This window comes from Protopterus annectens, chromosome 2.part2 (genome assembly GCF_019279795.1).
Source record: "Protopterus annectens isolate FY-2018-M chromosome 2.part2, PAN1.0, whole genome shotgun sequence".
Lineage (NCBI taxonomy): Eukaryota > Metazoa > Chordata > Ceratodontiformes > Protopteridae > Protopterus > Protopterus annectens.
In genome coordinates this window covers 236,829,724-236,843,971 of record NC_056730.1, presented here as the reverse complement: position 1 = coordinate 236,843,971, position 14,248 = coordinate 236,829,724, and positions in this window count along the sequence as shown.

Genomic DNA, 14,248 nt, shown 5'->3' with positions numbered 1-14,248 from the left:
TTTGTTTAACTATTTATCAATATTGACATCGCATGAACCCTAATTTAGGAGTAGTGTTCATTTTGGACTTATTTGATATGATCCAAGTTGTTATGGTGACATTGAACTCTTACGGTAAAACCCCTGTGCCTAACCACAACACTCCCCTACCTGAAAGAGAAAGAGAAACTAATAAAAAGTTTAACGTAACTATTACAATAATCCTTATACAAATTATGTCTAAACAAATATAAACTATATTACAATTATCTAAAATTATTCCAAAAATTAACCATACTACTAGACAACATCATTCCCCCTAAACAGCCTACCCCAAATGAGATATAATAGAATAGTAATTATCCTAACCCTATGCAAGTGAATTTGGTTCTGGTTCTTGAAGTGGGTGGGTGTGTTTTATACTCACTGCTTATGCTTAGGATGACTGTCGTTAAGTCAGATGTTATTTCTTACTGAGCATCTCCTTTTTTTTTTTTTTTTTTGATTACATTATAGACATTCTCAATTTTTATAGGTAAACCTTATTGTATTTGAAGACTGTGATTGGCATATAAAAAATAACTTGTTTAGCAGTTTGTGTTAACATTTACTTGTTGTTTTTGAGTATCCAGTATGTCTCTTTGTATTATTTGATACTGGATTCGTATTTACCCTGATTAATACAAGTAGCACCTCTTCCACGCAGATTATCAAATATAGCTGACTAATATCATATTTTACTTTATTCATCTAGGTACAAAACTTACTCTCACTGTTTTTACCCTTTCATCCCTCTCTCTTTGACATCATATAACTGTAATCAACTTGCAGGTGGTTGCAGGTTATTAATATAACTGCTCAACAGCATTTAATACATACCAACATTCTTTCTAAACATGGCAGTTCATATTTAAAAAGGGAGGAAGAAAAAGAGAAAAAAGAAAGGAAAAAATGTACAAATATGATACTTAAATAATCAAATCAACAACAGGTCATAGAAAATAGTAAATGTCACAAGGATGGTGTTTTCTTTTCTCAGAATACTGTATGGAGTCCTTATTTGACTAAAGACAACAGCTAAAGGTGTATAGCATTCTGAGATCTTATTAATATTATTGAGACACTATAATACTTTCTTTAGTTCACTGATATCCCAATAGCACAAGTGATATTGATGAACATTTGTAATGGAGTAAGAATAAAACCTTACTTAACCCTCCTAGAAGAAGTAATAGATTTAACATAGGCAAGCAACTTATTATATGTAGAACTTTAATACAAAATCTAAAACAGGTTATAATATTTCATGTTTAGATCCTCCAAATACACCTTGCCTTGGTTTTCAGATGATCATGCATACACAACCGACTGTATAAGAACTTCTATCAGAAAAACAACTTTGCTAAATGATTTAGTTCTCAGTTTGCTGGGTCAGTAACATCCTTTGTCAAACATGACCTATTAATTCAAGGTTGTCATATTTTGTTTAATAATATTTAGCCCAGCATAAGGATTTTTATTTTCTTTAACTGTGCTTTATATATAATTCCCAGTCATAATTTAACGCATCTCATATCAGGCTGGCAAACATAAGACCATCCCTGTTACTCTTTTTTTTTTCCTTCGGATTCATATTAAAAGTACCTGGTTTTGCCTTTGTGTCTGCTCGATTAGTGACCTCCCAGGGCTTCAGTTGATGAAGCTCACATTGCATTTTATGAGTTGACTGACTCTTTCATTTATTCTGCAACAATTTGAGCCTTAATAATGCATGACGCAGAGCAAAATGGTTTTGAGGCTCTTTATTTGCTATAATCAACACTCTGAACTTTGCTTTCACGTAGTTTGAAATCTGGAGGAAAAATGTGCACTTGAAAGGTCACATGGCATAGTACTTTGTGTGACTTCCTGTTTTGTAACCATTTAAAATGTTGAGCCGGAGACCAGACACTACACAGACAAAAGGTATTTAAAGTGTTTATACTTTAACTTCTAAGTCACGCTTTATTTTAATTGAGATATAAGGATTTTTTATGTGGATCCTGACTGATATGCAGTGTAACTTTGGTGGTGAACATTGTAGACCCGAACCATCACTTGCTGGGCAGCTCATTGAATGGTTTTAAAAAAGCAGCTTTTGCTTACTGTAAAAAGAGTTACCGTTGCTTTGAAAAATTAATGTAGCTGGGTATCTCATTTGAAGCTTGATTTTTTTTTTTTGTTAATTAAGTAGGCGCAATATAGAGATAGTGCTTGTCACTGCTGTTTAATAGGTAGAGGTAGGTCTTGAGCAATGGTTAGCTTGTGACCTCTCCAAACTATGTTTTTTTTTTTTTTCACTGCCTGTATAATTAAATGTGTGTGGAAGGCATTCATTACTCTTACATAGATCTGTCTAGGAGCCTCCGCTATCTGTGATTTCCTCAGTGCATGATGGACCCTTTCTATTATGATTTGTTGGGCCAGGTTATCATTTTCTAAAAGTATTTTGAAGATTTCTTTGATTACAGAGGGTAATTGTGTTTGGTCAAATTTCGCAGGGATGTCTCTGATCTGGACATTGTTTCTCCTTGATCTGGCTTTGAGGTTGATTAGCTTCTGTTGGATTTCTTTAACCAATTTCTCTGTGTTGCAAGCAGATTTCTGTATTTCATCTATTTTTATATCTTTGTTTAAAGTTTTTGTGAGGTTTCTCTCCAGTCTGGTTAGGATTTTTTCCAGGCTGTTTCCGAACTCATGTAGTTTTGAGGAGACTGTCTGAATCTTCATTTGAAGCGGCATTAGACCAGCTTTGAATTCATCCATGATAAGGGGTTGTTCAGGCTTGTTTTTTTTTTATTTTGCTTTTGTGGGTCAACTTGTTGTTTAGTAGTTTTCAAACTTTTTGTGAATACCTCTTTTTCTGGTGACGCTAATAGTGATAATCTAGTCTTTGTAGATTGGGTTTCCATTTGAACCATTTCTTTGTTTTTAGCTTTGTTCCTTTTATGTTTATTATAGTGTACTGCTGTTACAGCTGGCAGGGTCAAATGCACATCAGTCCCCTCGTGCAGCAACCCCCACGGTTCAAAAGAGGTGAGTATTTGATTGCTATTTGAAAATCTGTTTTTCCTCTGTTTGTTATTTATTTAATATCTAGAATATTGCTTAATGGAGTTTTCTTTTGCAATGCTGACCCTCCAATTTGGTAAGATTAACAGTTTCATTTTGGAGCTGTCCGGAGTACTTGTTTTCTAGCTGGCGGCCATATTGGTTTCATGCTTGAGGTGATTGTAATAGCAAAGACTTGATATATCTTGCACATTGCATGCAGTGCAAATTTTTTTTATGTTGGAAAGACAAACTGTAGGCTACATGAATGTATTAGAGATCATTTGTATTGTGCACAAAAGAATAATCCCTCAAGTGCAGTAGCAAAACACATGCTACAGTTTCAGGGGCATATTTTCAAGTTTTTGATTATACAGAATATGAAAGTAAGTCAGCAGTTAGCGGACATAGTTAATGACACTGAGAGAGCTGAAGTCCAATGGATTTTTAAACTATGAGCCAACTGGGCTCTGGCTTAAATGATCATGTTCCCCTTAAGCCAGTCTTGAAAGCTAGGAGACTGAAATACTGATATCTGTGTGTGTGCTTTTAAGAAGTGTTTTAACTAATTATGGTTGCTATGTTACAATGTATGCATGGGATGTAATTGGAGAGTTTGAATTTTTAGAGCTATGTCATTACTGTATTAATTACTGTTTGAAACTTGATTTTACTGTGGTCTGGTGATGCTAGTATAGCTACTGAAAGTGCTTATCTATTTGTTACTTATCCTTGGATTATTCATTAGTGAATAAACATCTAGATTTTATTTCTACTTTTGCTCCTGCTGAGTCAGTCTCAAGTGCAACAAAGTGCCATGTATCTGTGCAGGTACTAACACATTTTTATTTTATATAGTTTATCATTTTTACTAGCCCTTTTGACTTATTGGAATAAGGTAATATTATTAAACAGTTCATTTTTGTAACATTTTCAGTTTTTTATACTTTACCTTTAAACATGCAAGAGTAGCAAGGCAAGTTAATTGTTTTTGAATGGTTACTGGTTAAAAATGCTTAATAATCCTTCAGTTAACTCAATATAAACCACCTTGTGTTCTTTGTTTGTTATCCTGAAGAAGTCTGTTCTTGTTGGTGGAGGAAAAGCTAAAGCTCTAATTTTAAACCTTAAATAAATCAGTTTTTACACTACTTCTTGGATTACCAGTTTGTGGCTCATTATTGGGTTCCCATTCTGGAGCTGGTGGCTGCCTTTTCTGGTTATTTGGTGTTATAATCCATTCCCTTATCTAATATTTATTTATTTATTGACATTTGTTAACTGGGTTTGTCCAAATGGGTTTGTGGCCCATTTTCAGTGGAGACCCAACGAGAAAAACTCCAGTAATACATTTTAAAACAAGTACAATTTTAAACAATATTGATATAATAGCAGTTATAGCAAAACGATTCACATATGTTGGGATACATGCATGAAGTTAAAGTTGCATTAAAAAGAAGCTAAGTAACAATTTTACATTGATATAGTTCAATAGGTCAACAATTAACATTTTTTGTTTGTATAAAATTGTGCAAATGCATAGTAGACACATTGGAAAGAGAGGTGTAATGAGGTACTAAGTATTGTCCTTTTGAGGGTACATAAAGGGAAGGAAGACTAGGTAGGGTCATAGCAAGGGCAATAAAACATACAATAAGAGCCCGCTATCCTGGATGGGCAGTTTCCCATCATCTCTCTGGCCAGCCTGATAGACATGGGCATCCAGAGGCAATGTAGCAATTGTTTTGTGTATACTGACAAACAGTTACTCCTGAAACAAATACTTTATGTGAGAGATTTATTTACATTATGAAATTGAAGGCAACACTCTCACACAAGGACAAATGAAATGCTTAGCAGGTTGTCACCACACACACACTTCCCAACACTAAACAAGGACATGACACGTAAGCCCACATATTAGGAGTTACTCACTAGTAACTTAGCAAAAGATGAGAGGCCTCCCAAACGGAAACCACTTACACATAGCAGTGCAAAAAACAACCACAACACATAATAACACACACACCAGTGTCTCGACAAATAAGTCCATAACGTGTAGCACCGCCAAACCTAATGTATTGGTCATAAGTGACCCCATTCTGAGACACATGGATGTTCCTTTCATCAGGCTGGATAAGGAGCAGGTTACGGTTATCTGCCTGCCAGGTGGCAGGATCTCTCATATCACTCACGCACTCAAGTCACTCAACCACAAGTACTGGTGTGACTCCATCATAGTCCATGTGGGGTTGAATGACTTATGACATGCCTCACTGGACTACATGAATAGTGAGATGACTGAGCTGTTACATTTTGTGTCATGGGAGGTATAAGCCTAGTCTTAAGCAGCATTCTACCCGCTTAAAGGATGATGCCACAATACAAACAAAAATGATCGACTTTAATAATTAACTTAGCTTCTGGTGTCAGTCCAAGGGCATCCAATATCTGTCAGCCTGGGAAGACATGGTCAACAGGCCACTCTGCTTTGTGAGAAATGGTCTGCACCTGTCTCCTCTAGGCCTTCAAATACTGACAACCCCTATTGTGCGTTTTGTAGGCAGTGTCAAAATAACCAAACTCCAAACATAACAAAATCCTCTCTAGATAAACTCAAGGTACTGCTGCTTAATGCTACTAGTCTAAACAAGAAACTGCACTCCCTGGAAGCACTCCTCATTTTGGAAGATGCTGATGTCTGTCCAGTCACCAAGACATGGTTCAAATGAATGGAAAGCACCCCAGCCATTCAGGGTTACAATACCTTCCATAAGTTCAAACCACAAACTGAGCATGAAGGAACCAATTAAAGAGGTGTATCCATCTTTATTAAGGATAAGTACACCTCAAGACTGGTCAGACAGTGTGACTCCCTTGAGCTACCACATGTCCAATTAACTATAGGCAAAGTGCCCTACCACATCATAACTAGCTATACGTGCCCCACCATGAAACAGGAAAAACATACCTCATACCTGGACTTACCGGAGTCATTTGCCATACAGCCCAACACCTTACTCATGGGTAATTTTAAGTAGCCTACCATCAAGTGGGAAAAATACATGACCACAAACATGCTGGCTCAAAGGTTCTTGAACATTGTCAGTGCAAATGCTCTGGAATGGCTAGTCAGCATACCAACAAGAGGCTCAAATGTCCTGGACACATGGGTGAGCATTGCATATCTCCCCTGTGTGATGTCCTCCCTGGTAAGATTGGACCATAAAATCAATCTTGTTTAATGTAATTACATGACCAAACACCCCATCAAGCTCAAAAATGCTTAAGATTTTTTTAAAGACAATTACCTCCTACTAAATGATGTTCTAAGAAGTTTCAAAGCCCCCTCGAACAGTGATAGCATGGACTCCTATGCAGAGGTGTACATCAATCCCCTGTATATCCACTTAACAGTTGCATGGAATTGGCTGTACCTGACTGGGTTAAAACCAGGTCTTGCCGAAAAAACAAGCCACCCTTGTGGAACCCTAGTATAAACAGGCTATACAACAAGCGAAAGAAAGTAATGACCAAGAAGAAGAGGGAACTGGCTCAGTAGAGGAAGAAATTCCTCTCTAGCTTAAACAAACAAATTAGAGATCTTGTCAAGTCCTCCAAAGCTAATTACAAAGCAAAAATAGCCTCCCTAGCTATGGATAATCACAAGGCATTCTTTAACGATGTCCAGAATCGGAAAGGGAATACCCAGCTATGCATTGAACTGGTTGTGGATGGCACCATCCATACTCAACTGGAGGTAATAGCCAACCTGCTAGCTGGCAGATTTGGAGCAAACTTCACACCCTTGTCCCCTTCAGACATCCCCGAAAGTATAACGTCCACCATTCCTCAGCTATTATCTCAAGAGAGTAGGTCATCTTGGTCTTCTCCATGGACAAAAGCATGGCAATAATGGGACCAGACAACATCCCAGGTTGCCTTTCAAACAACTTAAAACATGACCTAAGAGACCCACTTGGATCCCTATTTAACCAGAGCCAGTGAACTGACTGTGTTACAGCAGAATGGAGGATAGCAACAGCAATCTCTCTGCAAAAAAGGAGGACCATAAACCTTCCCTGGAACTTATGGGACCATAAGCTTGACTAGCCTCATCTGCAAGGCCATGGAAAGAGTCATTATGGATTCATGTATAAATATGCAATCATGGGACTGCATACATATCTGCTGACCTCACAAGACCCAAATGTAGTGAAAGTTTTGAAACATGAGGAGAATAAGTCAAATCTAAGATGACTTCCCTGTTTAGTTTAGCTGAAGTATATTAGCATCAAGCGGCAATGGAAATTAAACCAGAACTCGATAAAAATCAAGCACCAACTGAATGTGCCAAAAACAAAACAAAGAATATAAGGTGAAGGATCAGATGAGAAGGCAAGAAGTGTAGAAAATGCATAAATATAGTTGCAAGTATGGAAAACTCTTGGTGCAACCACATGTTGATCAGGATCAAAAGTAGGAATGGTTAAGGAGAAGTGAATTTAAACCACCAGACAAAACGTTAATATTGGCGGCCCAAGATATTAGACTACGTATGCATCGGTTTACAAAGTCCAATTGAACATGTGGGAGAAACAGACAAATTTAGGTTTTGTAAAACATAATTGGAAACAGTTGCACATCTTGTTGCTGGTTGTGATATATTAATAGCAGAAGGACTGCATACTAAAAGGCATTATGGGAAGATTGTTGCACTGGGGATTCATAGGTTCATAAGTTCATAGTTGTTTACTAGGCTAATGACCACATGGGCCTTTTTAAGCCTAGCCATGCAACCCAAATCTCTGACGAGTTCTGATACCCTTGATAAGTGTTAGCATGGGCCTGGAAGATTAACTATTTACAAGTTACCTCTCTGCAGGTAGATAATGCAAACATTATAATACTGAAGTAGCTGAAAAACACTGGAAATATAAGCCACAAAGCATCATAGAAAATGATGAAGTTTATATCACATGGGATCATCCATTGCCAACAGTTCAAAAAATAAATGTGAGAAAACCAAATATAGTCCATGAAAAGAAAGCAAAAGCAGTATTGATCATGGAAATTGCTACATCCAGTGACTTCAGTGTCTTACGTACCGAGAGACACAAAGTCATAAAATACATGTATTTGCAGGCAGAAACAAGGGCAATGTGGAAGAAAGATACTCAGAAAGTTTGTTCCAGTAGTAGTAGGAACAATGGGTCTTTTAAAAAGAATTTACAATCATAATTAGATATGTTACCGATACATGTAACTCCATATGAATTGCAGAAGGAGTCATTACTGGGAACATTGTGGGTTCTACAGAGCACCCCTGCATTACCACGCTATAACTCATACCACACTTTTCGGCTATCTAACCTGGACCAGAATACCAAAGCCGGAGGTGTGTCCATATTCATTAAGGATATCCCCACCTCCAGGCTAGTTGCACAGCATAATGCATCCGAGGTTATCCAATTGCAACTAACTCTGTGCAAAATTGTAATCCAAATTGTAGCTTGTTACAGATCCCCCACCATGCCCCAGGATTCCCACTCCTCTTTTCTTGATATACTGAAAACAGGGTTCAATCAAATACCCTAATGGGTGATTTCAACTACCCCACCATTAACTGGGAAAACTACTCAAGTACCAACTAATTCACTCAATGCTTTCTGGAATTCATAAATTCCAACGCCCTGGATCAACTTTTCCACACTCCCACCAGGGGCAACAATATCCTAGACCTAGTCATTACAAACATGAGTGACTGGTGCTTCACACCTGAAATCAACTCCTCTTTGGTCAGATTTGACCATAAGCTAATCACCCTAGATATCCGCATCCCGCCCCCACCCACCATTAAGGAAACCACGGTAAAAGTTTTCTCCAAAGCCAACTCCATGCTTCTTAAGACAGAAGTGGTGAACTTCATGACACCCATGCAGATGGACAATACAGTTATGACTGCTGAATCCTACACAAATGCACTCTATAAGCATTTACACAAGTGCATGGATTGTGCTATCCCAAACAGAACCAAGACTCTATCCTCCAAAAAAAGGAAGCCGATCTGGTGGTCCCCTGCCATAAACAAACTCTACAACATTAGGAAGAAACTATTGCAAAAGAGAGTAAAATCCCATGAGTGGAGGAGCTCCCTGGTCAGCCTCAGTAAGAAGCTGAGATCCCTTATAAGATCAACCAAAGCTAGCCATGAAAGCAAAATCGTCACTGATTCTAAGGGCAACCACAAAGCATTCTATAGCTATGTCAATAATCCCAATGGCAACACCCAGATCTGCTCTACAGCTAAATGGCACAAAAATTACAGAACCAACTGATATTGCCAACATCCTGGCAGATAGGTTCAGTGCTAACTTTACCCCCTCTCACCCCCTAAAGGGCCCATATTTATACAGGAAGAATGCAGAGTCCCTGTAATCACATCTATGCAGATAAAAGCTGCACTCTCTAAAACCAAAAACACAGCATTCATGGGACCGGACAACAACCCAGGCTGCGTTTTACACGAAATTCAGAACAAACTGGCTCCCCACCTAAGCACCATGTTCAATCATAGTCTCAAGTCAGGCTTTGTGCCCACTGAATGGCACACAGCAACAGTTATCCCACTCCACAAAGAGGGAGCCACCACTGATCCTGGGAACTCTTGCCCTATTAGCCTGACCAGCCCGGTCTGCAAGGCCATGGAATGTATCATCATGGAACTCATAAACAAAGACATTAGTAGCCTCCAAACTCTGGACCCCACCCAGTTCGGTTTTGCGAAAGGTAGATCATGCCTTCTAAACCTGACAGACTTCTTTGAGGCAGTCACCAAAGCTGTAGACGAGGGTAAGGTGGCTCACACAGCCTATCTTGACCTTGCTACAGCTTTCGACACCATCCCCCATTCTGCAGTTAGAGCTAAACTCACTAAACTAGGTATACATCTCTATGTCACAAGATGGGTTGCCAACTGGCTCACTGACAGAACCCACACTGTAAAAGTTGCAGACTCCAAATCTGACTTCAAACCAGTGACAAGTGAAGTACCACAGGGTTCAGTCCTGGGACCTCTCATGTTTGGTATCTACTTCTCTGAAGTACAGGCTAACACAGAAGGCCTGTGGCTAATGAAGTTCAGAGATGACTGCAAACTAGGAGCCATAGTCAAGTCCCCAAATGATGTGGACATCCTACAGAAGTGCCTCACTGAGAGATGCCTGGTGTCAGAGGCATGGCCTCAAGCTCAATGCCAAAAAGTGCATTGTCATCCCCTTTGGTAAAAACTCTGTACCCATGAACTACCACATAAACGGCAGTCTACTTAACACCAACTGTGTGATAAGAGACCTTGGGACACAGCTGGACAGTAGTCTCTCCTTTGATAATCACATCGCCACAGTAGTCAGGAAATCTTTCTATGTGGCACACCTCATCACAAAAAGGTTCTCATCCAGGAAAAAAGAGGTAATTGTTCTCCTCTACTTGGCACTCATTAGACCCATTATAGAGTACAACACCCCTTTTGGAATGTACCTCACAAGACATCTGCAGCAGCTGGAAAAGCCACAGAGGTACCTCACAAAGAGGATTACTGGACTCAAACAGATGCCCTACACTGACCACCTCAAAAACATCCAGCTTTACTTTGTAGCATATTGCCTACTCCAAGGAGATCTCTGCCTAACATATAAAGCTGTGTTAAACCCAGAGCTGTTGGCCATGCTACACCTAAAGAAATCCCAATCCCTCCGAGCTACATGCTCTAGGGACCTAATCCTTGTCACCACAATAAACAGGATATGTTGGAGGGATAGATTCCTGTCCCAGAGACTTCCTATACTCTGGAACAAGCTACCCATCTATGTCAAGCAAAGTTCCTCATTAGCACTCTTCAAGAAAAATCTTGATGAGTGGATGGGAAATAGGAAATACACCCCGGGAATCACTTCTGCGGCTTTGCTCGACAGGGGCACAGGAAATGAACTTTCTTGGGTGGCGTAAGCCAGGGAAACTTGTTGGCTAGCCTTACTTAGGCCTTTGGGCCAATAGCCTAGTACCTACCTACGAACCTATGCTGCAAAGAGCACTTATGGCTAACATCAAAGACTGAAACAATACTAATTTCATGAACTTTAATCATACTTTGACTTAGGAATGGGGTTCATTCATGTCATGGTATTAGAAAGCCAAAAGACTTGCAGAAAATTAAAAAGAGAAAAGATCTTATTAACAAGGACATAGGTAATCTCCAAACTCGTAACAAACCCAGTTTGAATTTGTTAAAGGAAGAGCATGTCTGGTAAACATGGTTGACTTCTTCGAGAAAATCATCAAGTCTCTAGACAAGGGAAAGACAGTGAATACCACCTATCTTAACCTTGCCAAGGCATTTGACACAATCCCTGACTTGAGTATTAAAGATAAATTTTCCCAATTCAGAATGAACCCCTACTTTACCAGATGGGTATCCAACTGAGTCAGTGACAGGACACATACTGTCAAAATGGGTGACATCACCTCTAGCAATAGACCAGTCACCAGTGGCATACCACAGGGTCCTGTGCTGGCCCCCTTACTATTTGGAATTTATTTTTCAGATGTCCAGGCAAACCTAAATGGCCTGTGGCTTACCAAGTTCACTGACAATTGCAAATTGGGAGCAATCACTAAGTCCCCCAAAAGTGTTAATACACTGTAGACAGAGTTAACATAGAAAAATGATTGGTGCCAAAACCAGGGATTAAAGCTAAATACAGAAAAACATGCATTATTATTCCCTTTGGAAAAGTGGTATGTGATCTGGGTACTCAGGTTGATAGCAATCTGAACTTTGTCCGCCACGTATCCACAGCAGTAAGGAAGTCCTTCTGTGTGACACATTTTATAATTAAAGGCTTTTCTTCTAGATCTAAAAATGTTATAATTCTATTATACTTGGCCCTCATCAGACCAATAATTTAGTACAATTCTCCCTTTTGCATGTACATCACCAGACACCTGCAACAACTGGAGAGGCCACAGAGATTTCTCACCAAGAAATTAGAGGGTACACAAAAAGTCTTGCACAGAAAGACTGAAAGCCCTATCACTGTATTCTCTCTCCTACAGGTTGCTAAGGGGTGACTTGTGCCTGGCTTACAAAGCAGTCTCTTACCCACCCCAGTGGAAATTCTACACATTGTAAGTAAAACTGGATGAGGGTCACTTTCTCCAGGGATCTTAATCTAGCCTCTAACATGAACAGGTCATGCTGGACAGATAAATACATCTCCCACAGACTGCCACTTCTCTGAAACAAGTTTCAAATTCACATGAAACAGATCACCTCCCTGACCCTCTATGAATGCAACCTAGCTCAATAGACGGGTGACCGTAAATTCACTCCTGGGGTGACATATATCTCCATCCTTGACAAAGGAAGTTGGTATTGACTGGCATAAACCCTTACCTCTGCAAACTTCACACACCTAACCACCAACAAATGGGGAAACTTAGGATAAATATGGCGAGGCCTCTAAGGACTCTAGGGCAGTTACCCTAGTAATCTTCTATGAACCCATAAGCCTATGCACTTGAACTGTGCTTCTGACTGGAGCAAAAACATGGCGGGGTGCTAAATGGAGCTGTGACATTTCATAACATGGTGGGGTGCTAAATGTAGCTGTGACATTTAATAACATAGTGGGGTGCCAAAGGTAGCTGTGACATTTAATAACACGGTGGAGTGCCAAATGTAGCTATGACATTTAATAACATGGAGGGCTGCCAAATGGAGTTGTGACATTTCATAACATGGTGGGGTGCTAAATGGAGCTGTGACATTTAATAACATAGTGGGGTGCCAAATGTAGCTGTGACATTTAATATCATGGAGGGCTGCCAAATGGAGTTGTGACATTTAATCTCATGGGGGGCACCAAATGGAGCTGTGACATTTAATAACATGAACATGGTAAGGTGCCAAATGGAACTGTGACATTTAATAACATGGTGGAGTGCCAAATGGAGCTGTGACATTTAATAACATGGCGGGGCGCCAAATAGAGCTGTGACATTTAACAACATGGTGGGGCACCAAATGGAGCTGTGACATTTAATAACATGGTGGGGCACGAAACGGAGCTGTGACATTTAATAACATGGTGGGGTGCCAAATGGAGTTGTGACATTTAATAACATGGTGAGGTACCAAATGGAACTGTGACATTTAATAACATGGTGGGGGGCCAAATAGAGCTGTGACATTTAACAACGTGGTGGGGCACCAAATAGAGCTGTGACATTTAATAACATGGTGGGGTGCCAAATAGAGCTGTGACATTTAACAACATGGTGGGGCACCAAAGGGAGCTGTGACATTTAATAACATGGTGGGGCACCAAACGGAGCTGTGACATTTAATAATATGGTGGGGTGCCAAATGGAGCTGTGACATTTAATAACATGGTGCGGTGCCAAATGGAGCTGTGACATTTAATAACATGGTGGGATGCCAAATGAAGCTGTGACATTTAATAACATGGTGAGGTGCCAAATCGAGCTGTGACATTTAATAACATGGTGGGGGGCCAAATTGAGCAGTGCCATTTAATAACATAGTGGATTGCCAAATGGAGCTGTGACATTTAATAACATGGTGGGATGCCATGATATTTAATATCATGGTGGGATGCCAAATGGAGTTGCGACATTTAATAATATGGTGGGGTACCAAATGGAGCTGTGACATTTAATAACATGGTGGGGTACCAAATGGAGCTGTGACATTTAATAACATGGTGGGGTGCCCACTGGAGTTGTGACATTTAATAACATGGTGGTGTGCCAAATGGAGCTGTGACATTTAACAACATGGTGGGATGCCAAACGAAGCTGTGACATTTAATAACATGGTGGGGTGCCCAATGGAGTTGTGACATTTAATAACATGGTGGGATGCCAAATGGTGTTGTGACATTAATAGCATGGTGGGGTGCCCAATGGAGTTGTGACATTTAATACCATGGTGGGGTGCCAAATGGAGCTGTGACATTTAATAACATTGTGGGGTGCCAAATGGAGTTGTGACATTTAATAACATGGTGGGATGCCAAATGGAGCTGTTACATTTAATAACATTCTGGGGTGCCAAATGGAGTTGTGACATTTAATAACATGGTGGGGTACCAAATGG